General features: G+C 45.2%; 1 long non-coding RNA gene and 1 other non-coding gene across 2 annotated transcripts; both read right to left on the bottom strand.

The window, feature by feature from the left end:
* Positions 1-685: 685 nt before the first annotated feature.
* LOC116561440 lies at positions 686-3,451 on the bottom strand. Its single transcript, XR_004273430.1, has 2 exons — positions 1,429-3,451; positions 686-865 (listed from the first exon to the last, which is right to left on the bottom strand). It is a non-coding gene; the product is annotated as an uncharacterized LOC116561440 (long non-coding RNA).
* Positions 3,452-20,620: 17,169 nt separating this feature from the next.
* Positions 20,621-20,723, bottom strand: LOC116561656. Its single transcript, XR_004273543.1, has one exon. It is a non-coding gene; the product is annotated as a small nucleolar RNA U13 (small nucleolar RNA).
* Positions 20,724-26,880: the final 6,157 nt, after the last annotated feature.

A 26,880-nucleotide genomic window follows, 5' to 3' on the forward strand; every position in this document is an offset into this window, starting at 1 on the left:
AAACAATACTTCACTAAGTAGGACTGAGATATAGGATGAATTGTCATTGTTCCCTCCCATCTCATTGCATAGCTCCAGGACACTGCTGTCCTTGGAAACACCTACCACATAGATGCTGCCCCTGTACCTCCAACTCCTAGAGAACCCACCCTGCAGGGGGACGTTAAGAGGGTACTGGATGCAGCTGTGCTTGGTCTCAGTATCCCTCACAGTCCCTAAGAAGTTATTTCTGCAATGCCAGAAAAAACTATGACACTCAAAATGTTTTTACCGGCCTTAATTTCAAAATACGGCCTCAATGAGAGGTAGAAAAGACACACCCAGGTAGAAAAGTGTGGTCCCAGATCTTGAGGAGCATGCAATCATGGGAGAGGGGCAGGGTGTGGACACCATCAGGAAGCACTACCAGCGAACAACAGATACAAGCCAGATGTGTGGACTAGACCTGAATTTTCTAAAGGAATCTTCCTAGGGTCACAGCCTGTTAAAATGATTCTGCCCTGCAGAAAAAATTCCTCTTCATGCTAAGGTCTAGGAAAAGTCTGGTTTTCAGCACAAATTGGTATATTTTCACTTCTTTGACAAGGAAAACTATGTATGTGACCACATCTTCCTTTAAAACTTGGCCACCAGGAAGCTCAGCATCATATTTCTGGCTCAATAATGGCAACTGTGTCAGTCCAAATGATCTCACATTTTTGTTTTATTGTCCAGTCTTCTTCTCCCCTTTTCCCTGCTTGACCTTTAGTTAATGTTTTCTGTGGTCTGGATTCTGTTTTTGAATTTACAGTTACCCCTTTGCACCCTGTCACAACTCCTCATAGAATATTTGTGGTCTGCGATAGAGACGATTAGTTAATGGAAGCTGGGGGAGTAAACTGAGGATGTCTACCACGCCGGGTATAATCCGCTCCATGCAGATACACTCTAGACCCTTCCCCACCCTGCTCTCACTCTCCCCACTGGGCAAGGGGCTAGCAGTGACTGTGTGCGTTTCCCAAGGTCCTGCCCATAGCTCCTGCACGCAGCCCCTCTACGTGCAGCGGCAGCTTTCTCTGGATGTTAATAACCGTGACCCTCCCCTGTCCCCTTCAGTGCCAGAGCGGTAGCGGCATCACCTTCCTACCCTTGCTGGCCCTGAGGTGTGTCCCCAGCCCCTCCTGGTTTATTTTAACTGTGTTCACACGTGTAAGGACTGGCTGTTCTGTCTTAGCGTTTCATCTGAGTGTGAGTCGGGGCCATGGCTGACAGGTCTATCAGAATGAGATGGGGTTTTGCCATCTCTCCACACAGTGTGCTCCAGTCACGATGCTGTGCATGTAATTCTGTGAAAGCACCAACTCCCTCTCGCCTCTGAGCCTTTACAGGAGCTCCTCCCTCCTCCTGAGCCTCCCCTCCTCTGCTCACCCTCCTCCCTCCTCCGCTCACCCTCCTCCCTGCCCTGGAACCTGCGCAGGGTGCTCAGTAGACTCGGCCGCCCGGACCCGTCCCACAAATTCTCGGTCTTCATTTCTGAGTCTGTCTCCTCCAGTAAAGTCCAAGTTCTCCAGAGCAGGGTTGTGTTGGATTACTTGCTGTGTTCCCGCCACCTGCCATTCCATTTCAAAAACTCCTGAATAGATGAAAGAAAACAGGGGCGGGTAAAAAGCCCACGGCCTTTCCACTGAGCAGCTGTGCCCTGAGCCAGGACCGGCCACCACATTCCTGTCCCAGAACTGCCTCGTGGTTTCCCCCGTAGCTGGCTGGGCTGGCCACAGTCCAGCACGGGCATGGTGCTGTCTGGGGAAGGCACATGGGTAGGAGCACAGGTCGGGGTGACCCAAGGGAGTACCTTTTAGAGGGCCTGACGGGAGGTGGAAGATGAGGAGGGAGCAGAGGACTCTGCACGCACCCTCCCAGGCTTGGGCTTGACTTCAAGATAACTGGAGCTCGCTCAGGTTCCAAGAGCAATATGATGCCCCAGAAGTGAACCAAGAGATGGTGGGTTTGGAGATGAGCATGGACTAAATGGGAGGGGAGTTGGTGGTTCCAGGACAGGGCATCTGCTGAGGGTGGTGTCCACTGAGCACTGGGACCCAAGGAGCAAAATGACCATGGCTGTGTCCCAACAAAACCAACAGTTCCCGCCCCCTCTTGCCTTCTCCACAGTCTTCCCCACGCCAAGTATGACTGTCACAACCTTACCCACTCTGAGGTATGATGTTACAGTCACAGGCGCTTTTGAGCAAACTCAGTGTACTTTAGTGACTGAGAATGTGATCTCTGCTATCCTAAAGCCCTCCATTGTCATCTCCTTGTGGCTTTGGCCAGGTGACCCAAACTTTTCCAGACCCAGTGCCTTCATCTGCAAAGCGGGGACAATGGCCTACGGTTGTTTGGAATATTGATTGTTTATAGACGTAGAATATGCAGCTCACTTCTTGGCACAGATCACAAGTTCTACTATTTTTATTTTCAGGCTTAATTTTTAAGATAGCTGCCCCACAAGGTGAAATCAGCTATGATACCCAGTAAGCACAGTAACAGAAGTTCTACTAAGTATCCCTATCATCTTCCATATAAGACTGGAAAAAATTCTGACAAGAGCGTAAAATGCTAAATCATAAACACCATATGTGCTGTTTTACTTTTTTAATAACAAAAGGTTCCAGGTAGAATTCCTACCACCCCTGGACCTGGGATCAGCTATTTTCACACATTATCTTAACTCCTCAAAACAACCCTTTAAGTTCAGTATAATTTCTCCCGCTTTGAAGATGAGGTGACTGACACCTTGGTTAGGACCTGTTGAGGATTACACAAGGAGAAATGCCAGAATGGGGGAGAGGAGTTGCCTCTAAAGCCGAAGCCTGTCCTGCAGGGTCACTGTGTCCTCTCAAAATGACATTTTCGGTGTTTCCAGCATTATTTAGATGCAGTTCTTTCCAAGCACATGAAACTCAATAACCGTGTCTCTTAGAAGACCCCCGTATATGTATGAAAAATAGTTTGCTGCTTAGTGTAAGTGATGGATTTCTAACTGCTAGCCGACGGCATCCATTTGCACTTTACAGACGCGTATTCTCAATACTTCCTTTACAGTTGAACATCTGCCCTTTTGGCCGAACTGTCCTGCACAAGCTGGTGACCCACAGCATTCAGAGAACGTCTGAGCCCCCACTGATGTGGCTGGCATCAGGCAATCTACTGGCCAGAGAAGTCGGGACTCGCGCCCACTCCCTGAAACATCTAAAATTCTTGTCTTGATGCGTAATGTTTGGATGGTTTCTGAGCACCGTCACCCGGTCTGCGTTACATCCTCCACACGTCCGCAGACACTTTGAAAGTGGTGGAGCTGTGTGAAAAAAATAAAGCCCAGAAACAGTTGAGCAGTAATAGTTGCAGTCCTACACAAGTGCTATTTTGGTATCTTGGCCTTGTACCTGACAAATGAAGGAGAATTCTGAGTGGAAACATAGACATCCATTAGTACAAGAAATCGGGGAAGGGGGGTGGTGGGGGGCCGGGGCATCGGCTCTCATGGATCCCAGCTCCTCCTGCACTTGACCTTGTTCCCCCACAAGACAGGGTGCCAAGGGTCTTTCCATATCTGGACTCAACTGTCTCTTTCATTTAGCTGGTCCTTAAAGTGCCCTACAAGGAAACAAAGCCCAAATGGTGACAGCATGCACTTTAAGGCCTACAAAATGCACCCAAGTATTGTGATATATGTACTATTTTTTTAAAGATAGAATCTCACTCTGTTGCCCAGGCTGGAGTGCAGTGGCACGATCTTGGCTCACTGTAACCTCCACCTCCCAGATCCAACCAATTCTCATGCCTCAGCCTCTTGAGTAGCTGGGATTACAGGTTCGTACCATCACACCCAGCTAATTTTTGTATTTTTAGTGCAGATGGGGTTTTGCCGTGTTAACCAGGCTGGTCTCAAACTCCTAGCCTCAAGTGATCCACCCAGCTTGGCTTTCCAAAGTGTTGAGATTATAGGCGTGAGCCAGCATGCCTGGCCTGTGTGTACTCTTCACAGCAAACCAGAGAGCGTGCCAGGGCAGATATTACCATGCCCATTTTAGAAACCAGAACACTGAGGCACAGAAGTTAGATCAATTAATTAGCCAAGGTCATGGAACTGGCAAAATCAAATCTTAATTCCAGGATCCAGTTGGTCTGACTCCAAGTCTGGATGTTTGATGTTCTTTTATCTCTCTGTTAAAAAAAAACATGTATATATAGATATACATGCACATATATATACATATATTGTATTTAATAGTGAGATAAAAGAACACTGTTACATATATATGAGATAGATATATATACACACATATTTTTAATCAAAGCCACCAGGGCTAGAAGTAAAAATACACAGATAAAATTTGAGAAAAAGCCAGACAATAGCCATGAGAGTCAGAATCTAAGGAGTATGTAACAACTTACCGGCTAAATCAACAAAAAAAAGAAAGAAAGAAGAAAAAAGAAAATGCAACTGAGGGAAGTACCAGGACAGGATACTTGAGCTGACTCACATCCCACTCAGAGACCCCAGGTAGCAGCCCTATTAGTGAGCGTTGCCCTTTCAACTCACTGGGCCTGTCCCCCTACCCAGGCTGTGAGTGTCACTCCTGCTGCTCCGGCAGCCACTCTCCTCCACAGGCCTGCTGGTGCCAGGAAACACTCAGGCCTGCACACAGGGTTCCCCCGTATTGCCCAAATCCATCAGGAAACAGGAACAGAGCCCAATGGCTCATCCTTGACACCACAACTGGCCCCTTTCCACTCCTGCCCAGCCCCCCTCCCCACCCCCTTGTCTCTGGGTCATGGGTCACATCCTGCTTGCCCTGGGAGGTTGACCAAGGCTGAAATCCAAAACTTCATATGATTATTTGTTATTGGCTGGCTTCTCACATGAGAAGGTACATATTTCTTTCCCAGAGTGCAGAAGAGAAACTGAGGCTCAGGGACAGGAATACCAATTGAGTCCAAGGTCACTTGGCAAGGTCATAGCAGAGCTGGGATTCCAATGTGACAAAGGCTGACCTTTTACTATTTCCACTTATCACAAGAGCACACTGAAGCCTAGTGCAGTTGAACGGAGACCTGGAGTCACTGCAGAGGCGTGGTGCACAGGCCTGGGAAGGGGCCTCTGCTTTCCTGACATCCGGTCTGGGCCTCCAGCCACAGGCCCATGCCAGTCCTCCTGGGCATCCAGTCCAGAAGTGGACAGTGGGCCTTCCTCCTCTCCAGACTGTCAGGTGTGGGAGTATTTTCCAGATGAGGATTAGGGGGAAAAACATAACAGGTAGTTCAGGTTAACGTACAGATCTAAAACCCCGAAAGGGAAAGCACAGTAATTCACCGAGGGCTTCAAAGCAAAACAAAGGAGGGAAAATTGAAACAAAAGCTATCTCACTGACAATCTGCCGTTTCCTTTTTTCCAGTTGTTTTTTCTCCCCTCTTGGGAAACTGGCACCGGTCTCTCCCTTCACCAAGTGCATAACATGTAGGGACAAGAGCTTGAATAGTTGGGTCTAGTGAGGCATGAATAGGATGCCACTGTGCAGCCGAGAGCCACCACCCTCTGCAGGTGCCCCAGTGCTCTGTCCTCCGCCCAGCACACGCCGCACTGTTCCACCTGCTTTGGAAACTTAGTGATTAGGACAAGGCCACAGGTTTGTTTGTTTATTTATTTGTTTGTTTGTTTTGAGACAGTCTTGCTCTGTAACTCCAACTGGAGTGCCATGGCGTGATCTCGGCTCACTGCAACCTCCGCCTCCCAGGTTCGAGCAATTTTCCTGCCTCAGCCTCCTGAGTAGCTAGGACTACAGACACCCACCACCATGTCTGGCTAATTTTTGTATTTTTAGTAGAGATGGGGTTTCACCATGTTGGCCAGGTTGGTCTCGAACTCCTGACCTCAGATGATCTGCCTGCCTCAGCCTCCCAAACTGCTGGGATTTACAGGTGTGAGCCACCGTATCTGGCCAAGGCCATAGGTAAATAAAACAGCCTCTTTCCTGAATTTTATTGCCTGGTTTCATTATGTTTGGCTAAAAATAATTAACTTTTCATAACATTAGTTACACCAAGCAAAAGTGATGTAAAAAATGAAGTTATTTAGCAAAAACTAGGTTAAAAAGAGAGCTGAATGTTTAACATAAAACAAGTGATAAATAAGTAAGTAATCCATCTATCCACCTCACAGCCAGTCACTCTTTTTTAAAGTTTGAAAGATGTACCAAGTTTTCCTGAAGCGGCTAACCATGCAAGCACTTAAAATGGGGCCCTGGGTTAGGGCAAATGATTTGACACAGCCACCAAATGAACACAGATGAGTCTTGTGTTTTCCTTCCAATGGCTGTGGCTCATATGGACATCCCTTCACAGGCAACTTCTTCCATCTGATCCATCACATCCAGTGGTTGCTGTCGTTGGCAGGATTTCTAGGAACAGCCCCCCCAAGATTCCACACCCTAGTGCCTTGAACTTGGAAATGTGATGAAATATCACATGTGGCCAGACATGGTAACTTACGCCTGTAATCCCAGCACTTTGGGAGGCTAAGGCAGGAGATTGCTTGAAGCCAGAAGTTCGAGACACATCACAACGTGTCATGTTATAAGGCACCATTGACTTTCAAAAGGGAAGATCATGCAGGTGAATCTAATCTTGTCACATGGGTCCCTAAAAGCTGGGAACTTTTTTCAGCTTGCAGTAGAAGAGGAAGGTGGGAGAAGTCAGAAGGACTGAGGCATGAGAAAGACTGGATGCACCGTCGCTGGCTTGAAGATGAAGGAGACCACATGAGAAGAAATGCAGCAGCTCCTGGGAATAGAGAGCAGCAGGGCTGACAGCCAGCAGGGAAACAGGATCTCAGTCCTACAACCACAAAGCACTAAATTCTGCCACCTTCAGGGAGCTTTGAAGCTTATTCCAGCTGGGGGCAGTGGTTATGCCTGTAATCCCATCACTTTGGGAGACTGAAGAAGGAGGATCACTTGAGCCAAGGAGTTGAGACCAGCCTGCGTAGCATGGCAAGATCTTGTCTCCATTAAAAAGAAGAAAGAAAGAGAAGGAGAAGAAGAAAGAAGAGGAGGAGGAAAAGGACAAGGAGATGAAGAGGAAGAGGAGGAGGAGGAGGCAGTGGTGAAGGCAAAGAAGAGGAAGAAGAGGAGGAAGAAAAAGAAGAGGAGGAGGAAGGGGAAAAAGAGGAAGAAGAAAGAGGAGGAGGAGGAGGAACAAGAACAAGAAGAAGAAGAAGAAGATTATTTCCCAGAGCCTTCAGGTAAGAGCCCAGCCGGCCTACATCTTGATTTTAGCCTCATGAGCCCCTAAGCAAAGCCCAGCAGAGGCCACTTTGACTCCTAATCCATAGAACTGTGAGATAATTAATGGGTATTATTTTAAGCCACCAAGTTAGTGCTCCTTTGTCACAGCAGCAGCAGAAAACCCATACAATTGTCTGAGATATATTATGCTATAACGCAAAGACAGAAATAGGAAAAAAAAAAAAAAAAAAAGCAAACATCAGAGCAGACCGTGGAGAAGAAAGTGCAAAGAGGGATGAGGTTGGAACTCTCTGAATTGCCGCTTACCACCCCTTCAAATCCTGGTCTGGTCAATTCAGATCATCGGAGAACTAAGAGGTCATTAGAGAAGTCTCTTCTGATCCCTGAAAAAGCACTTTTCTTTTTCGAATACAGCAGTGGGTTTTTGTGCTCTGAATTAGAGGGTGCTAGATTTTAGTCAGTCTGAAAGGTCTGCCAGGTGTGACACGCAGGTGTTTGGAGCGATGAGACACAGTCACAGGCACAGCATCTTAGGAGAACAGAAGGCGCCGCCTCCACAGCCTTCTCCCTCCAGAACCCTCTTCCCTGGCTCCCTGTCCACCTAGCCCTCTTAGCTCTTGTCAAAACTTCCTCCACAAATGTCTCCCTTTCTCTATCGGCTTTCCTCCAGGTCACTGTCTTGGCTAGATTCAATTTATTTTCCTTAGAGTCTGTCATAATACCTAGAAGAGAAATATTACTTTGGGGGAAAGTCTCCCTTCTCAAATCCCATCTTTCCCTTGATGTTGAATCAATTTGAAATAAAGCTGAAGTACAGGAGGATTATGGGAGGTTTCAGAGGGCATTGTGAAATGTAAAATTCCTTCTTCGCTCTTCTATACTTCATCCAAGGGCTCTCACTAGCAGAGGTCAGCCAAGGACTTAAGTCACTCCCCAAGTATATTCAAGCTTTCATTCCAATCCAGCAAACATTTATTGAGGGCCTCCTACATGTGCTAAACTGGTACTAACGGGATTCACCCACAGCAGGGAATCTTGGCACAAACAATGAAAGCACAATCACCTAATTGAATTGGGACCGTGGCAAGACTATTACAGACAGCATATCCCCAATATCATTGCTCCAGGGCAACTGGGCAGCAAAGCCTTTGTACAGAGGTAGGCACACCGCAGTGGACCCCAGCAAACTGCAGTGCACAAAACCCAGGTGAAAGAGTCTTGGCAACCCATTCACACCACATATCTGCCTTGAGCACTTTCTCTATCTCGGCACTAGGCTCTGGGCTATGAGCTACGAGGCCCACCGCAGTACAGCAAAGAGTCTCTCGTCCAGTTTACAACCCAATGGTGGGCAGAACTGGCTCACTGAGGTGGCCTTGGAAAACGAAAACCTGCCTGTTTAAAGAGCAAGCTAAATAAAAGGAGCTCTTTATTTAACTAAACTCTTTTAGATACTGACACAAAAGCAGAAGGAAAGGTTTGTGTTTCCAGCTGTCTCACGTCTCTTCTGCCTTTCGTCTTGGGAATAGTCTCCCACGACAACCAACTCAATATGGAGACTTATAAATTACTTCCTTTTGCTGATCCTATGGAGCTCAACATTCAGTGATGATGGAAGTATAGTCCCGCCAAAAAAATAAGGGTCACGCCGACGGCCCCCACTGTCTACTGCTCAGATTAACTCCCCACTGTCATAAGCCAGCACTGATGAGCATGGAGGCTGTTTTTAAATGGCGAATTGTTCCCTAAGTTCAGAAAATGAATCTGTATGTCCACTGTTTCTGGAGTACCTCTTTCTAGAGGGCCTCTCAATGATTTTGTTTATTTATAAAATGGGTATAACGTTCTATATCTTTCTGGAGAGGCTGCCTATAACAATATTTATACAAAGTACCTAGCATAGTGGCTGACAGACAGTAGACAGGTTTTGTGCTGTTATGATTTTTAGTAATTACAATCATTCCCAACTGCTTTCTGAGCGTTTGTACCTGGATATTGCAAAGGATCCTCAAACTCAACATCTCTAAAACTAAACTCATGGCCTATATGCCCAAATCTCTCCCCCTGTGCTATATTCTGCGTGTGTCTAATGACACTAGCACCCACTCAGTTATCCAAGCTACAATACTGCATGTCTTTCTTCTCCTCCTCTTCCCCCTCCTTCTTTTTCCCCCCATCCCTCCTCCTCCTCCGTCTCCTCTTCTTCCTTCTTCTCACTTGAAAATGATTGGCTATCAGGTCCTAACTATTCTATCCCCCAAAAATATTTTCAGTCCATTTCACTCTGTATTAATCCAGGACTATTATTTTCTATCTGGACCACAGCAAAAGTCACATAACTTGCCTCCACTATAAGCCATCATCTTCATTGCCTTCATTGCCTAAGGTTACAACTTAAACCTGATCATGACATAGTCATCAGTGACAAGCCCTACAGCAGCTTTCCACTATTGACAAGACAGTGCCCAACTGTTTGGTACACACGAAATACTTTACACAATCCAGCCTCTTCCCTCCCTTCAGCCTCGTCTTCTGCCCTTTGCCACCAGCATGCACCACCCCAGCCATACCCACTTTCCTGCTCTCCCTCAGACGCACCCTCCTTTTCCTTCCTCTGTGCTTCTGCAGATAGTACTGCCTCTGTTTAGGATGCTTTCCCACACTTTGCCACTTGGCAAATTTGCCTCTCAAGAGCTGATTCAAAGCTGGGCATGGTAGCCCAGTGCAATGGTTCACACCTGTAATCCCAGCACTTTGAGAGGCTGAGGTGGGCAGATCACCTGAGGTCAGGAGTTCAAGACCAGCCTGGCCAACACAGTGAAACGCTGTCTCTACTAAAAATACAAAAATTAGCCAGGTGTGGTGGCAGGTGCCAGTAATTCCAGCTACTCAAGAGGCTGGGGCAGGAGGATCATTTGAATCCAGGAAGTGGAGGCTGCAGTGAGCAGAGATTGTGCCACTGTACTCCAGCCTGGGCAACAGAGCGAGATTCCATCTTAAAAAAGAAAAGCTGGGCATAGTGATGAATGTCTATAATCCCAGCACTTTGGGAAGCTGAGACAGGAGGATCCCTTGAGATCAAGAGTTGAGACCAACCTGAAAAACACAGTAAATCCTATCTCTACTTAAAATTAGCTGGGCATGGCAATGCATGCCTGTAATCCCTACTACTCAGGCAGCTGAAGTGGGAGGATCACTTAAACCCAGGAGTTCAAGACTGCAGAGCACTGTGATCATCCCTGTGATAGCCACTGTACTCCAACCTGGACAACACAGCAAGACCCTGTCTCTTAAAAAAAATAATAATAATAAAATAAATAAATAAATAAATAAATAAAAGAGCTGGGCAGGATGAGGTGGCTCACACCTGTAATCTCAGCACTTTGGGAGGCCAAGGCAGGCAGATCACTTGAGGACAGGAGTTTGAGACCAGCCTGGGGCAACATGGTGAAACCCCATCTCTACTAAAAATACAAAAATTAGCCGGGTGTGGTGGTGGGAGTCTGTAAGCCCAGCTACTTGGGAGGCTGAGGCAGGAGAATCACTTAAACCCAGGAGACGGAGGTTGCAGTGAGCTGAGAACGTGCCACTGCACTCCAGCCTGGGCAACAGAGTAAGTAAGACTCTGTCTCAAAAAAAAAAAAAAAAAAAAGAGCTGATCCAAATACCTCTTCCAGTTTGAACTTTTCAGATATCTGGACCAAAAACTAATCTCTCTTCAGTATTCCCATGGCATTTTCTAAAGACTTTAATGAGACATAATTCACATACCATAAATTCATCAGTTGAAGAATTCTCAATATATCATAGGGTATGCAACTATTACCACAATCTAATTTGAAAATATTTTCATGACCCCTAAAAAAACCATTTGCTCCTTAGTCACTCCCCCTCCCTCTGCCCAGCCCCAGACACCTACTCATCTACTTTCTATCTCTGTAGACTTGCCTGTTGTGCACAGCTCACAAAAAGAGAATCAGACAATATGTGCTCTTTTGTGGCTGGCTTCTTTCACTTAGCCTGTTTTTAAGGTTTATCCATACGATACATGTGTCGGTACTTCATTTTAATTGCTGAGTAATATATTCTTCCACTGTATAGATATAACACATTTTGTCCATCCATTCATCCATCAGTTGGTAGACATTTGGATTGTTTTCATTTTTTTGACCATTATGAATAACGCTGCTATGAACAGCTGTAAGTTTTGTGTGTTCTGAAGCCTTTTGCACACAATTACATTATAACATTGCTGACTTTGCATTACAATTATTTTTACATTCTTCCCTATTGAATTATAAAATTGTCTAGGACCTTGCCACTCTCAAGACCTGCCACTGTCACATGCAAATCTGATGAATATGTGAATGGATGAATGAACAGAGCAAATAGTAAATGGATCCTCTTTAGAGCAAGGTAGAGCCAGCACGGTCATATTTATTTTCTACAATGAAGAGTTTTGGCAATAAGTCAGGAAGGCACTGGCAACATAGGAAGAGAATATTCCTAAACTCAACTAACTCAATAAATGATCCAAATACCATCTCCCACGTGCATGCGAATATTGCTGCATGGCTTCTCTTGTTCTTTCCCAGGCATCGTCTCATTTGATATGTGAGGCTGGTAAGAAAGGCTGCTATCAAAGTTAAGTAAAGTGCCTGCTGGCCGGGTGCAGTGGCTCACACCTGTAATCCCAGCACTTTGGGAGGCCGAGGCGGGTGGATCACGAGGTCAAGAGATTGAGACCATCCTGGTCAACATGGTGAAACCCCGTCTCTACTAAAAATACAAAACATTAGCTGGGCATGGTGGCGCGTGCCTGTAATCCCAGCTACTCAGGAGGCTGAGGCAGGAGAATTGCCTGAACCCGGGAGGCGGAGGTTGCGGTGAGCCGAGATCGGCCATTGCACTCCAGCCTGGGTAACAAGAGCGAAACTCCGTCTCAAAAAAAAAAAATAAAATAAAATAAAAATAAAAATAAAAATAAAGTGCCTGCCTGAGCATCTGCTCCACAGAAGAGCCTTTTAGTTCCTGCAGCACAGCAGAGAGAACAGAGCACTTCCCAAAGCTGCCCAGAGGGAAGTGGCAGGGCTAGGCTGGGATCCCAGCTCCTCTCTCCCCATGACTACCACTCTTCCTTCCATCATACTGAACCGTTTCAATATCAAGACCCACCTTAGGCCTGGCATGGTAGCTCACGCCTATAATCCCAGCACTTTGAGATGCCGAGGCGGGTGGATCGCTTGAGGACAGGAGTTCAAGACCAACCTAGCCAACATGATGAAACCTCGTCTCTACTAAAAATACAAAAATTAGTCAGGTGTGGTGGCATGCACCTGTAATCCCAGCTGCTTGGGAGGCTGAGGCAGAAGAATCACTTGAACCCGGGAGGTGGAGGTAGCAGTGAGCCGAGATTGCACTCTAGCTTGGGCAACAAGAGAAAAACTTTATCTCAAAAAAAAAAAAAAAGATCCACATTATTATAATCCCTTATTTGTAATCCCCTGAGGGTATGGGACAAGGATACCCACAAGAAGCCACTACAAACCATACCTCTTTAGTGCCCACACCAGAAGCCAGCAGGATGGCAGCCAAAGGCAGAACGTCTGTTCCCCAGACACTCAGGGCAAGGCCCATTCTCCTTTTGGATGACTGGACATTTCACAAAGTCTCCCATGGGCTCACCTCCAGAGTGGCCTGGAGTTCACTCCATGGAGAATATGTCTCATCCTCTCTGGAGCTGATTAGAAATGCCAAAGGACACTAAAGGAAGAGGACAGGAGCCTGGCTGCTGCTATTTAGAGAGCTGATAGGCTGCGGCCCCTGAGTGCCTCCAGCCGCCTGACCTTGTGTGCCGAGAGCACTGAATGACGTTGCCTTGCTGGACACCTTCAGTCACCCCAGAAGTTCAGGAGGTTCCCGGTGACAGCTAATGGTGTGTAGACCCTAAAATAACCGATTGAGAGGTGGATGCTATTTCTAAAAAGTACAGCCTGTTCTGCTTTGGATGCCAGGGAATGACATCACGGTATCTGTTCCCATCACAAAGGGACGCTTTTCTGGAGTGCCTACTGCACTGCATGGATGCTGCGTCCGTCAGGGCCAGGAACACTAACTAGGCAAAAGGTAGGAGAATCACCTCCACCCCAAGTAAGGGATATTTGCAAGCACATAAGCAAAAGAACAGGCATTCCAGTGTAACATGTTTGTGGTGTGGGAGGAGGCACTGGAATCCTGAAACTCAAAGGACTTCAGCCAACCGGGAACGGCCAAGAAAGGAGGCTCACTCCCAGGCAAGGAAAGCAGCTCCTTTTCCCTCAAGCATGTGACAGGTGCCAACAGGGAAGGGAAAGTGGCCAAGCTCTTTTGCCACTGTGCCAGGAGTAAGGGCAAGGTGTCCGAGCTCAGCTTCCCACAAAGGGAGAACACATCTAACCGGAGACCACCAGCCACAAGGCCAGAAGGAACTTTGAGACAGCAAAGTCAGGTGACGAAGAGTCAGACCCAAGGCTCAGGCTGTCTGGGTTGCCTCCTAATTCTGCCATGTCTTAACAGGGTGCCTTGGGCAAGACCCCAAAGCCATCATTGTCCCTGTACAAGAAGGTTAATATTAATATCTATTGTGTAGAATTTTCTAAGGACTAAATAAAGTAATATTCACATTTTAAACCTTTTTTTAAAATGCCTGGCACATTATAATAGGTGTGTATTTGTAATCAGTGGAACATTTAGGCTGTCACCCTCACTCCAAAAGGATTTTCATCTAGCTGTCACACGCCACTGCATCTCTGTGTTGATAATGTCTCGGGTCTCAGCAATCAGAAGTCTCTTCATATTCTAACTCTTCTAACACCAGCAGGCTAAAGATACTGGAAGGGATGTAGATTTTTTTTTTTTTTTTTAAGACGGAGTCTTATTCTGTCACCCAGGCTGGAGTGCAGTGATGTGATCTTGGCTCACTGCAGCCTCTGCCTCCCAGGTTCAAGTGATTCTCCTGCCTTAGCCTCCTGAGTAGATGGGATTACAGGTGCACACCACCACACCTGGCTAATTTTTGTATTTTTGGTAGAGACGGGGTCTCACCATGTTGCCCAGGCTGGTCTTGAACTCCTGACCTCAAGTGATTCTCCCACCTCGGCCTCCCAAAGTATTGGGATTACAAGTGTGGGTGACTGCACGTGGATGAGGTGCAGATTTTTTTTTAATGGTCTAAAATGTACAGCAAAGCAAAGGCAGGACCTTCCCTGCCAATCCAAGTTGGAGCCTTTATGCAGTGTCTGGCTCTCTAAAGATGAAAAAGCAGAGAACGCTTGTGACCAGGGGAGAAGGACGCTTAGGAGGGGAGAAAAGAGTCTTTTTCCTCAATTCCAAAATATTTCAAACTAAACAATAGATTTCAGGAGTAATTACAATTACCAGTTTCTGTCTGGAACAAAAAGAAATTTTCTTTGTGACAATGGAGGGCAGGAACATCCTTGGTCCAAAAGCGTCCAGGGCCCTACAACCCATTTCAGGGTTTTAGGGGGAGCTTTTTTTTTAAAGTATTCATTACAAAAGAAATTTAGCTTTATGTTCAGGGACATGCTCTAAGCCAAATTTCAACCTTGGGCTGCAGGCTGCACCTGTGAAAACAGACTCTCCTACCTCAACCTGCCAAAGCCTGGAGCACGAGCGGCTGTCACCATCCCATGGCGTGTGGGAGGGAGGGGTGCAGCAGGCCTGGGGGAGCATCTGCCACGGCTGGGGCTGACGGCAGCCGCAAGGGCACTGAGAGGTGAGCCTCCAGCATGGCCATGGTTCTGGCTATGAATGTTGCTAGGTGGCAGGATGGCTTCCTACCCTTATATATATATATCTTTTTTTGTTTTTGTTTTTGAGATGGAGTCTTGCTCTGTCGCCCAGGCTGGAGTGCAGTGGCATGATCTCTGCTCACTGCAACCTCCACCTCCCAGTTCAAGCAATTCTCTCCTGAGTAGCTGGGATTACAGGCACCCGCCGCCACACCTGCTATTTTTTTTTTTTTTTTAGTACAGAGGGGGTTTTACCATCTTGTTCAGAGTGATCTTAAACTCCTGACATTGTGATCCACCCACCTCGGCCTCTCAAAGTGCTGGGATTACGGGTGTGAACCACTGCGCCGGGCCACTATCCCTTATTTATTTATTTATTTATTTATTTATTTATTTATTGAGACAGAGTCTCACACTATCACCCAGGCTGTAGTGCAGTGGTGGGATCTCAGCTCACTGCAATCTCTGCTCCTGAGTTCAAGCGATTCTCCTACCTCAGCCTCCCAAGGAGCTGGGACTACAAGTGTGTGCCGCCACGCCTGTATTTTTAGTAGATACAGGGTTTCACCATGTTGGCCAGGATGGTCTCGATCTCCTGACCTCATGATCTGCTCTTTTATTATTTTTTTTAACTAATTCTATAGGCACGAGAAACCCCGCCTCCTTCAAATCCTACATCGAAACCTGCTTTCTAGGATTTGAACCTGCTTTCTAGGTTGCAGGGACACCCCTCCAACCTCTTCATTACTATTTTAAGATCTATAACAAGAGAAACAGGAATGTGTGTTTTCTCAAGAGGAAGAGCTGAGCAGCATAAAACCAAACACATGCTCAGGAGATATCTAGATGTCTGTTAGGCTTCAAGGAATAAAAATGAACATGAATATTTTGATATCGTGAAGAGGAGGAAAAAAAAATCCTTAGGCAGACAGCAGGTATAATCAGACTCTCTTTCCTCATTAATAGGGGCAAAGCAAATGTTAAATCCGAATGGGGGCAGGCAACTCATTCCTTCAATTAACAAACACCTGCCACACCTCAGGCATGTGCTAAGTGCTGAGGAGCCGTCTGTGAGCCCCACAGAACTCTCTGCCATCACAATGCTTCCTTCTCAGGGGAGGCCAACGATAGACCTGAAGGATGTAGAATTTTGCACGGTGCCAAGGACCGCAGGGAAGAGAGATGCAGGGAAATGAGTGGGACCATTTTAAATAGGGCAGTCAAGGAAGGCCTCAGTTAGGAGGTGACAGGAGCTCTCTGCAGGGAGTGAGCTTCGGGCTCTCTTGGCAGAGTGTTTCAAGCTAAATCACAGAAACCACAAAGGCCTGGACACAGGAGCATGACTCTGGGTTTGGGGAAAAACTGGTAGTTCCATGAGACTCCTGCAGGAGAGTCATTGAGGAGGAAAGTGGTAAGAGGGGAGGTTAGAGGGGAAGCAGGGTGCCTTAAAGAACTCACCCTTGCTTCATGGAATCTGGCATGAGCTGTGAAAATCCACACGTGGTGCTGGGTGCCAGGCATATAAAGGTGAACAAACTCCTTGAAGATTAACAAATAATCACATGAATAAATGTGAATAAGTTATACCAATTAATATATTCAGATATCTAAACAAAACTACAGGGCCCCTTGATGGTATATTATAAGGACGCCCAAGCTGGCGGTAGAGGGGGCATCAGGAAATGCCTCCCTGAGGTCAAGACATCCAGCTGACATCTAGTGAGTAAATAGGATATATCCAGGGGGTCAGGGATGAGGAGGCAAAGGAGAGAGGGTGGGAAGCAGAGGAGAAGCCTGTGTGCAGGCTCCGAGGGGCGGGAGGCCAGGGGCTCCAGGAGCTAAAAGAGGGCCAGCGTTGTTGGAGAGCAGAGGTTCAGGGCGCAGGAGGAAGTAGGACCAAGAAATCTGGAATGGAGGCAGGGCCAGATCCCACAGGACCTTGTAAACTGGGCTAAAAGATTTTGCACTTTAGAGCAAGGGGATACCAAGAGAATTTGAAGTTAGAGAAGGACATCATTTTTTCATGTGTGCTTTTAATGGAAAACAGATTGTAAGGGCAAATATAAATCAGACCCCTCACAGGGAGGCTCTTGCAGAAAGTCCGCACGGCAGGTGGGTCTGGGGACGCTGTTAGGATGCAGTACCTGAAATCTATAGCACTCCCGTGCCAGTCCTAAGCCCCAAGCATAAAGTGACAATAGGGAACATATAAAAATAGAAAGCTAAAAGATACAGCCTATTCTCACCAGCTGCAGTGGCTCACGCCTATAATCCCAGCATTTTGGGGGACTGAGGTACGTGGATCACTTAAGGCCAGAAATTCAAGAACAGCCTGGCTAACATGATGAAACCCTGTCTCTACTAAAAATACAAAACTTAGCTGGGTGTGGTGGTACACGCGCCTGTAATTCCAGCTATTCAAGAGGCTGAAGCAGAGGCCAGGCGTGGTGGCTCACTCCTGTAATCCTAGCATTCTGGGAGGCCAAGGCAAGTGGAACACTTGATGTCAGGAGTTCAAGACCAGCCTTTTCAATATGGTGAAACGCTGTCTCTACTAAAAATACAAAAATTAACTGGGCGTTATGGCATCCAGCTACTCAGGAGTCTGAGGCAAGAGAATCGCTTGACCCTAGAAGGCAGAGGCTGCGGTGAACTGAGATCCTGCATCACGTCACTCTAGCTTGGGCAACAGAGCAAGACTCTGTCTCAAGAAAAAAAAAAAAAAAAAAAAGAGGCTGAGGCAGGAGAATTGCTTGAACCCGGGAGATAGAGGTTGCAGCGAGCCAAGATTGTGCCGCTGCACTCCAGCCTGGGCAACAGAGCAAGACTCTGTTTCAAAAAACAAACAAACAAACAAACAAAAAAGACATAGCTTATTCTCAAAAAATGAATTAAACAACACTGCAACTGAAAAAGGGTCGTAAATGCAAAGGATTGAACAGGGCTGAAGCAACAGGTTCCAGGTCTACAAGACAGGAACCCAGGCAGGAATCCAACTGCTGTGCTCCAATGTTGAAGACTGGGGCTAGCTAAGCCACTCTACTCCTGAAACGGATAGAGGAAAGAAAACAAACAGGCTGCTGCCTACTCCTGCCTGAGGCTAATGCTTTTAGCAAGCCACAGGCCCTGGAGGACAAAAGGACACAGACACCAAGAACTGAGCCAAGCGGCCTGGCAGCTCTGCGACTGTATCCGTGACACCCCAAATCTCACAAGGACCAGTTTTCTAAAGCCATACAAGCCTGGGGACCCAGAGGACTGATGGAGGAATTCTCAAAACCACTAGAGAGGGGCAAGCCAAGAGGAGAAAGATTAATTCAACAAAAGAAAAGTCAACCAAATCAACAATCGGAATCAAATTCATGTCAACTTAATTTATTTTATAGAACAAAATATATGTTATATGTGTGTAATATGTATAGTATGATGCTCAAATAATGTGATAATTTTCATTTAATAAGTAGAAGAAATTATGAGACAAAAACTAAGGAATGAAACATGAACAAATTGATATAGAGAATGAAAAATCTTAAAAACAAAAAATACACTTAGTAGTATAACAACAAATCAGTGGTATAAACTTTAGTCTAGACACAACCAAAGAGAGAATACATGGAAAGGAAATAGTCCTAAGGAAGAGAAAGCCTGTCCTCTTTAAGGCTGTCAAGAGCAGGAAAGAGTAAGGAATTGTTCAACACCAGCAAATACAGAAAAAACAGGACAAGTAAATTCATCATGCATTTCTAGATGGAATCTGGACCACAAACAAAAAAGAGACACAGATGGGACAGTTGACCAAAACTGAACGAGGTCTGTGGGCAGTGTAGCAATTGATTTCAATGTTGAGTTTGAAAGTCATTAGTGAATATGTAGAAAGCTAGAAAGTCATTTAGTGAATATGTAGAAAAGTTTTGAGGAAATACACCCTAGAATATTTAGGAGTTATGGGGCATTATGTCTGCAGCTGATTCTCAAATGGTCAGAAAAACACTAGGAATCATCATTAGAAAAGGGAGGAAAGAGAAAGACAGAGAGAGAGAAATAAATGGTAATGGAACATCTACAGTGAAATATTAACAGTTGATAGATATGAAGGATGTAGAATTCAGTCAGGGAATCTGGTTGGGGACATATGTGAGTTCTCTGCACTGTTCTGATAATTTTTCTGTAAGTTTTAACTTATTTCTAAATAAACTACTTAAAATACAAATAGGAACTTAATTCTGTTTGAATTAAATTCCTATTTATATTTTAGGAATTTAATTAAACTAATGACTAGTATCACTTTAAGCAGCAATAACTGATTCTATTCTTCTTATTGAGATAGAGTCATGCTCTGGAGTGTAGTGGCACAATCCCAGCTTGCTTCAAACTCCACCTCCATGGTTCAAGTGATTCTTGTGCCTCAGCCTCCCAAGTAGCTTGGACTACAGGCATGCACCACCACACTCAGTGAATATAGTATTTTTAGTAGAGACAGGTTTTCAACCATGTTGGCCAGGCTGGTCTCAAACTCCTGGCCTCAAGTTATCCACCTGCTTTAGCCTCCCAAAGTGCTGGGATTACAGGCATGGGCCACTGCACCTAGCCAGGAATAAGTGATTTTTGAAACCAGTATTTTTTTAGTCAAACAGGAAAATATTTGTCTTACATACAAGCAGCCAACAAACATATAGAAAAATGTTCATCACTAATCATCAGAGACATGCAAATCAAAACAACAATGAGATACTATCTCACACCAGCCAAAATAGCTATTTTTAATAACAAGTCCAAAAATGACAGATGTTGGCAAGGTTGTGGAGAAAAGAGAACGTTTATACATTGTTGGTAGGGACGTAAACTAGTTCAGCCCCTGTGGAAAGCAGTTTGGAGATTTTTCAAAGAACTGAAAATAGAACTACCATTCAACTCAGCAGTCTCATATATGAGAATATATCTTCTGGTATACACCCAGAAGAAAATACCTCATTCTACCAAACGATTGTTCATTGCAGGACTATTCACAATAAAAAAGACATGGAATCAACCTAGGTGCCCACCAATGATGGATCAGATTTTTTTAATATGGAATAGATACACCATGGAATACTACACAGCCATAAAAAAGAACAAAATCATGTCTTTTGCAGCAACATGGATGCAGCGGGAAGCCATTACCCTGAGCAAATTGACACAGGAACAGAAAACCAAATACAGCATGTTCTCACTTATAAACGAGAGCTAAACATCAGGTACACATGGACACAAAGATGGGAGCAATAGACCCTAGGGACTCCAAAATGGGGAGGGAAGGGAGTGAGGTTAAAAATCTACCTATTAGGTACTACGTTCACTATTTGGGTGATGGGATCAATAGAACTCCAAATCTCAGCATTATGCAATGTACTCATGTAATAAACCTGCACATGCACCCTCAAATCTAAAATTTTAAAAAATGAAAATAAAGAGGCATTCACACACACACACACACAGAGAGAGAGAGAGAGAGAGAGAACATTTGTCTTAATATCTAAAAATTATCTCTTGGTATTTTTCCTTTCTTCTTGTCAGATGGGTAAGTGCCGACGTCATAACCTGGTTTGTGGATGGCACATCTCACAGGAGCACATGAAAACCCAATCATCACACTTATAAACCACAAAAGGATCGTACAAGTTATTACTAAAATGCAAAAATATAACTTTACTCCTCTTTGTCTTAAAATGATAATAATTTTAAAATGATGCTCAGTTAGGCTTTCATCTCAGGAATGTGAAGAAAAGAGATGATCATGCATGCATTGTCAATGGTGAATCGATTTTGACTATTCACCCGTCCCACAGCAGAACCTCTTTAGTGAGTGGGGAAGGCTTGATTATGACCTGACTGAAGTTAAGATATGGGAATCGGCTTTATTTTTCTCAGATTTCCTTTTCCCTGAGTCTGCGTTCTCAAACGCCTGGCTTCGCCCCTCTTCCCACTAGAGACATTATCTGTGCTGTTTTTTTAAATACACAGTATTAGTTGTTTTAAATTAGTAAGAATAATAAAAGCAAATCTTTATAAAGTGCTTACTATGTGGATGAAGTATTTATATGACTAACTTTTCTTACAGGAACCATGGGGAGAATTAAAAGCAGAGCTTTTGCATCACAAAAGCAGGACTCTGTTGAAAGTATTTCATGTCCTACGTGTGGTTTATACAGTTAGGTCAGTCCAGCTTTGTTGTTGTTTTTCTATCTGTGATAACAGAGAAAACGTGGATATCACGTTTAAAGGGTGATACAAGGTACTCCAGAGTACATCCTGAGGAAGTGATGAGTTGGCAGAGTCTGGGAATGAGGGCCTGTAGGACCAGTTAAAGGAAACAGTGGTGTTTATACTAGAAAGAGAATGCTTCAAGGAAATGCAAAAACCGCTTTCAAATAGTCAACAAGACCGTTTAGGGAAGAAATTTCATTTATCCTGAGTAGATCAAAAGGACAAACCATCACCAATAAATACTATGTGTACGATAGAATGTTATGAATTTTCTTTTTGTATTCTTTTTTTTCTCCCCTGTGGGGTCCAAATTGGATTTTTAAAAAGGGAAACTAGCACATGATTCAAAGTCTCTGACATGGAGTGATCCGTGGCCCCATGAACCATGAACTCCCATCCCCAAACATCCATGAACATGGGCACTTCGAAGTAATTCCTAAGTAAAGCAAAACGTAAACCAGATGATACCTCAAGACTGTTTCAAATCTAAGCTGCTATTATGACATCGCCAAAATTACAATCACTTTGACTTACTACTCTTACAATTGAATATTGAAATACCTGGTTTATATACACTCAGAAATGCACCTATGGTGAGGTCAGTCTGCACATAAGCGATATTTATGAATTTGAAGTACACAATAGACGGAGAGAATGAGAGGTTATTATTGAGCAAATGATTCATCATTTGGGAAGGAATGGGCTTTTTAGAAGCAATAGTAGAACAATAACGTCTATAAAATAAACACGTACTGGGCCACATAATAATTACTTCTCATGCACCTCTAGCATATGTTAAAATCATCATATCCATTGCTGACTAACCCCCAGTTTTGTCCTGCCCTGAGGATATGAGAGAGCTCATAAAGAAGGTGCTTTAAAGAAAGGGTGCAGCCCAGGCAACAATATCAGCCGCCCTCAGACTCAGGAATAACAACACATCCTGCTTCAGGCCAAAGCACAGAGTCCACCATGACATTCATGACCTCCAGGGTTAAGCGTGACCTATGGAGCGAGAGGGCAAAAAAAAGCCAAAAGTTTCCATGTGCCAAGAAGCATCTTTTTTTTTTCCTTTCGGCGTCAGCAGCAGTTTGAACCCTGTAGCTTAGCTCATCAGAGTGGCCCTTCAGGACAGGGTGCGGGGTACAGCTGTGAAGGGCTGTGCAGGAGGTCCCGGGGGTGATGGCAATGTTCTATATCTTGATGAGGGTGGAAGTCACCCAAAGCCACATGCGTGATAAAATTGCATACAACTACACAGACACACATAGATGCATGTAGAAACTGAATCTAAGTAGTTGATAGCCTACTTAATAATTTTGTTCCAATGACAGTTTCCTAGTTTTGATACTATACTAAAGTTAAGTAAGATGATACCATCGGGTGAAGCTGGGTGCAAGTTAAAGAGGGCTCTGTACCATTTAGGCGACTTCTGGTGAGTCTATACAGATTATTTCAAAATAAAAAGTACAATAAAAGAAGAAACAGAAAAAGGAGGAGACAAAGGATGAGAATAGGAAGACAAAGACGAAGAGGAGAAGGAGGAAGAGGAAGAGAATGGCCTTTCAGTTACTTGCCTCAAAACAATGGATGAAATATGCATGAAACAGGAATGAAGGGATACCCCATAAGAATGGATTGTCTCTTTTCTAGGGAGCTGCAATTAGTCCCTAACTAAACCTCAGACTTCCTTCTCTAGTCTTGACTCCGTCAACTCCATTCTTTTCTTGGGCGCCAGATACACTTTTTAAAAGTCAGGCCAAGTCCCCGTCAAGCTTACTCACCATTCACAGGGCACCTTGCCTCCCACCACTCTCCACCGCCCCCATCAGGGATACCCACGCCCACCTGGCTTCTGCACACTTAGGCTCGTGCAGCTTATGGTGGTGCCATGCCTGGTATGTTCTTTCCCTTCCTCTTCACCTCCTCCTTCCTCCACTTTCAAGTCATCAATAAGTAACGCGGAGCTGAGGTACCCATCCCTCCGGCGCCCCCGCCACGGCTGATCTGAGTCTTCCTCCTCAGCACCCTGCTTTGTATCTTTCAGGGGATACTCAAAATACTGACGCTCCAGCTCTGTTCAGGCACTGTTCAATCAGAACAACAGCCCAAACCATGAGATCTGGCTGAACCAAACCTTCTGAGTGTATTTCAGTACCCATTCTTTCTACCCCTTAATTTGCCACATTGTTTTAAAATAATACGTTCGTGAATCATTCTCCTTCAGGGACCATCCTTCTTCTCTGGGTCCTGAGTGCCTCTCAGAGTGCCCACCACAAGGTTGGGATGCAACAAATTTCTGTTTGGCTTACCTGACAAACATAGATGGACAGACTTCCTAACTATGCTACGCTTAGAAGCAACAACCTCACATCCAAAACCGTGAGGCGGAATACACGGCCTTTCCTGAGATTGTGGAAAGGCATCCAGAGGACGCATTAAAACCAAAGTCAGTGGAGACCAAAGAGAGGGCTGGATAGAGCATCAGAGCCAAATCAGAGGAGGCCATAGAAGCTACAATGGCAACCTTCCTGGTCTGGCCCCTGGGCAGGAGGGTGAGGTGGTCAACACGAGACAGTGACCAGCCATGCAGACAAGAAGAGGGCTGCTTAGAGATCTAGTGATGCAACCAGAGTGTGGCTTTCCTGAACACACACACACAGAGATGTCTCCCATAAAGAGAGAAATTCACAAAATTTAGAAATGTGTTTCTAAACAGCAGCAGCAGAGCAGCAGCAATTAAGGTAGAAAGCAGTTTGCATTTCACAACCTGACAAAATTGCCCCTGCTGCTGGCCTGATTCTACTTGTGTGACTGTGATGGAAGAAGATTTAGTTCAGCAAGGTATAAGCCAAGGAGGGGGTGATGCAAAGGAGACCCAGGACGAGAAGAGCCGGCCAGTCCCTCACATTCCTGAGTGATGGAGGCAGCACAGCTTACTTTTTTGTAGCTTCCTCAAGGTCCTCCAGTTTTGTTTGGGAACTTCTCAATTTGGGTTTCCAGACTTATGAATGACAGACATTGAAGGAGAATTCATCATCATCTCAGCCTGACTTTAGAATCTTCCAGGCCTCCAGTCTCACCGACACTGGTTGCCCAATAGACCTCTGACTTAGAGAATTCTAGAGGCTCAGGCCTCCTGTGACCTTGCAAAGTCTCAGTGACTTGGCCCTCAAGAATATGTGACTCAGGAAGCCAGTTTATATATATATATATGTGTGTGTGTGTGTGTGTGTGTGTGTGTATGTGTATATATATATATGTGTATATATATATGTATATATATATGTGTGTATATATATATGTATATATATATGTGTGTATATATATATGTATATATATATGTGTGTATACATATATGTATATATATATAGAGAGAGAGAGAGTTTATATCTAAATTTCAGGGGAAGAAGGCAACAATTGAGCCAATTGATACTTTAAGAAGAACCTGGGGGGCCAGGCATGGTGGCTCACACCTATAATCCCAGCACTTTGGGAGGCCAAGGAGGGCAGATCATGAAGTCAGGAGTTCAAGACCAGCCTGGACAACATGGTGAAACCCCATCTCTACTAAAAATACAAAAATTAGCTGAGCATGGTGGCATGTGCCTGTAATCCCAGCTACTCCAGACCAGAGGCCGAGACAGGAGAATTACTTGAATGGGGACCTGGGAGGCAGAGGTTGCAGTGAGCCAAGATTGTGCCACTGTACTCCAGCCTGGGCTACACAGCAAGACTCTATCTGAAAAAAAAAAAAGAAGAAGAAGAAGATGGGGCTCTGTACATATATAAACCTTTCAGGCCACTAGGTTAAATCAAGCAGATCAATCTATTTCCTTCTAACATGTCCCTCAGCTGGGCGCAGTGACTCATGCCTGTACTCCCAGCACTTTGGGAGGCGGACAGGTAGATCATGAGGTCAGGAGTTCAAGACCAGCCTGGCCAATATGGTGAAACCTTGTCTCTACTAAAAATACAAAAAAAAAAAAAAAAAAAAAAATCAGCCAGGCGTGGTGATGGGCACCTATAATCCCCGCTGTTAAGGAGGCCAAGGTAGAAAATTACTTGAACCTGGGAGGTGGAGGGTGCAGTGAGCTGAGATCACACCACTGCACTCCAGCTTGAGACAGAGTGAGACTCTGTCTCAAAAAAAAAAAAAAAAGACGTCTCTGAAGCTGCCATAGGCATCCACTGACATGTGACCATTCCATATGTCCAATTCTTTTTTATTTTATTTTATTTTATTTTAGAGATAGAGTCTTACTCTGTCACACAGGCAGAAGTACAGTAGCATGATCTTGGCTCACTGCAACCTCCACCTCTCAAGTGCAAGCAATTCTCCTGCCTCAGCTTCCTGAGTAGCTGGGATTACAGGTGCCCACCACCACACTCAGCTAATTTTTGTATTTCTAGTAGAAACAGGGTTTCGCCATGCTGGCCAGGCTAGACTCAATCTCCCAGCATCAGGTGATCCACCTGCCTCAGCCTCCTGAAGTGCTGGGGTTATAGACATGAGCCACCATGCCCAGTTCCATCTGTCCAGTTCTATTCTGGAGAGAGGAGGGGTCTCAGCCAGCAGGTATGGGTCTTCTCTCCTCCCCTCCACCCTCCCAGCTATTGAGGAGGCTACCTCTGAGCAGGAGTCTCCACCCGTGGTGTGACAAGTGAACAATGCTCACGTTAACTGAGCACCTATTTTGTGCCAGATACTTCACAGACACTTCACATAGTCTCTCTGATTTACAGCAAAGACTAAAATTGTTCACTAGCCAGTGAAAAAGATAAATAATTCCCAAAATATTAGTTTTAGTTTCAGTTTCAGTTTCATACTGTCTCTGTTTATGGTCCGTTACTTTCTAAATTTAGGAAGGCTCCATGTTGAAGCAGCTCTGCCAAGTATCATCGCCTTTAGCTTCAGATCAGAGGAAGCTGAGACTTCTCATCTCACACGGAGATGTCGAACGTCCATCTCATACCAAGTCAAAGAGGCGTTGCCCTCAGATCTCCACTCCTGGGGGTTGGGGAGTGCCTTAGTACCGTCTGCATTTCAAAATTATTGAAATCCCAAGGTAGTTGATGGGCAGCATCTGGAAATTCGTCATCAGGGAAAATGTTATTTTTGGTAAATGCCAACCTCCTAATGAAAAAGAGCTCCTTTTTCCTATTACTACCTCAATGGCCAAAGAAGGAAAGGGCGGGGTAGTGTGGCGAGGGCAGGGAGGACCCCAGGGTGTTTTCCGACTGAGCTTGTGCTGTGACCTGACACAGCAAGGACTGAAGTACTGAAAAGAAGTGGATGGCAAAGCAAGGGTTTTCCAGCTTTACATCTTCGGGCCCCGTTGGTGGATTCTAGCGCTAAAAATAAAATAACCACCCTGGTAAAGATTCTAAAAGATGGCTGTGTGAAAGTTCAACGTGCCAGATCATGTCTTATGCCAAGTCAATGGGGATTTGCTGAAGAAAAGTTTAAGGGGTCAGCCCCAGGAGCAAGAAGCTTTCACGTGGGAAGGGGGAAGAGGGAAGATGCAGAAAAGAGGTCTCTGCCGGGGACAGGGACTCACACC

The sequence above is a fragment of the Sapajus apella genome, unplaced genomic scaffold (genome assembly GCF_009761245.1).
Source record: "Sapajus apella isolate SASKATOON/1434 unplaced genomic scaffold, GSC_monkey_1.0 scaffold29, whole genome shotgun sequence".
Classification (NCBI taxonomy): Eukaryota; Metazoa; Chordata; class Mammalia; order Primates; family Cebidae; genus Sapajus; species Sapajus apella.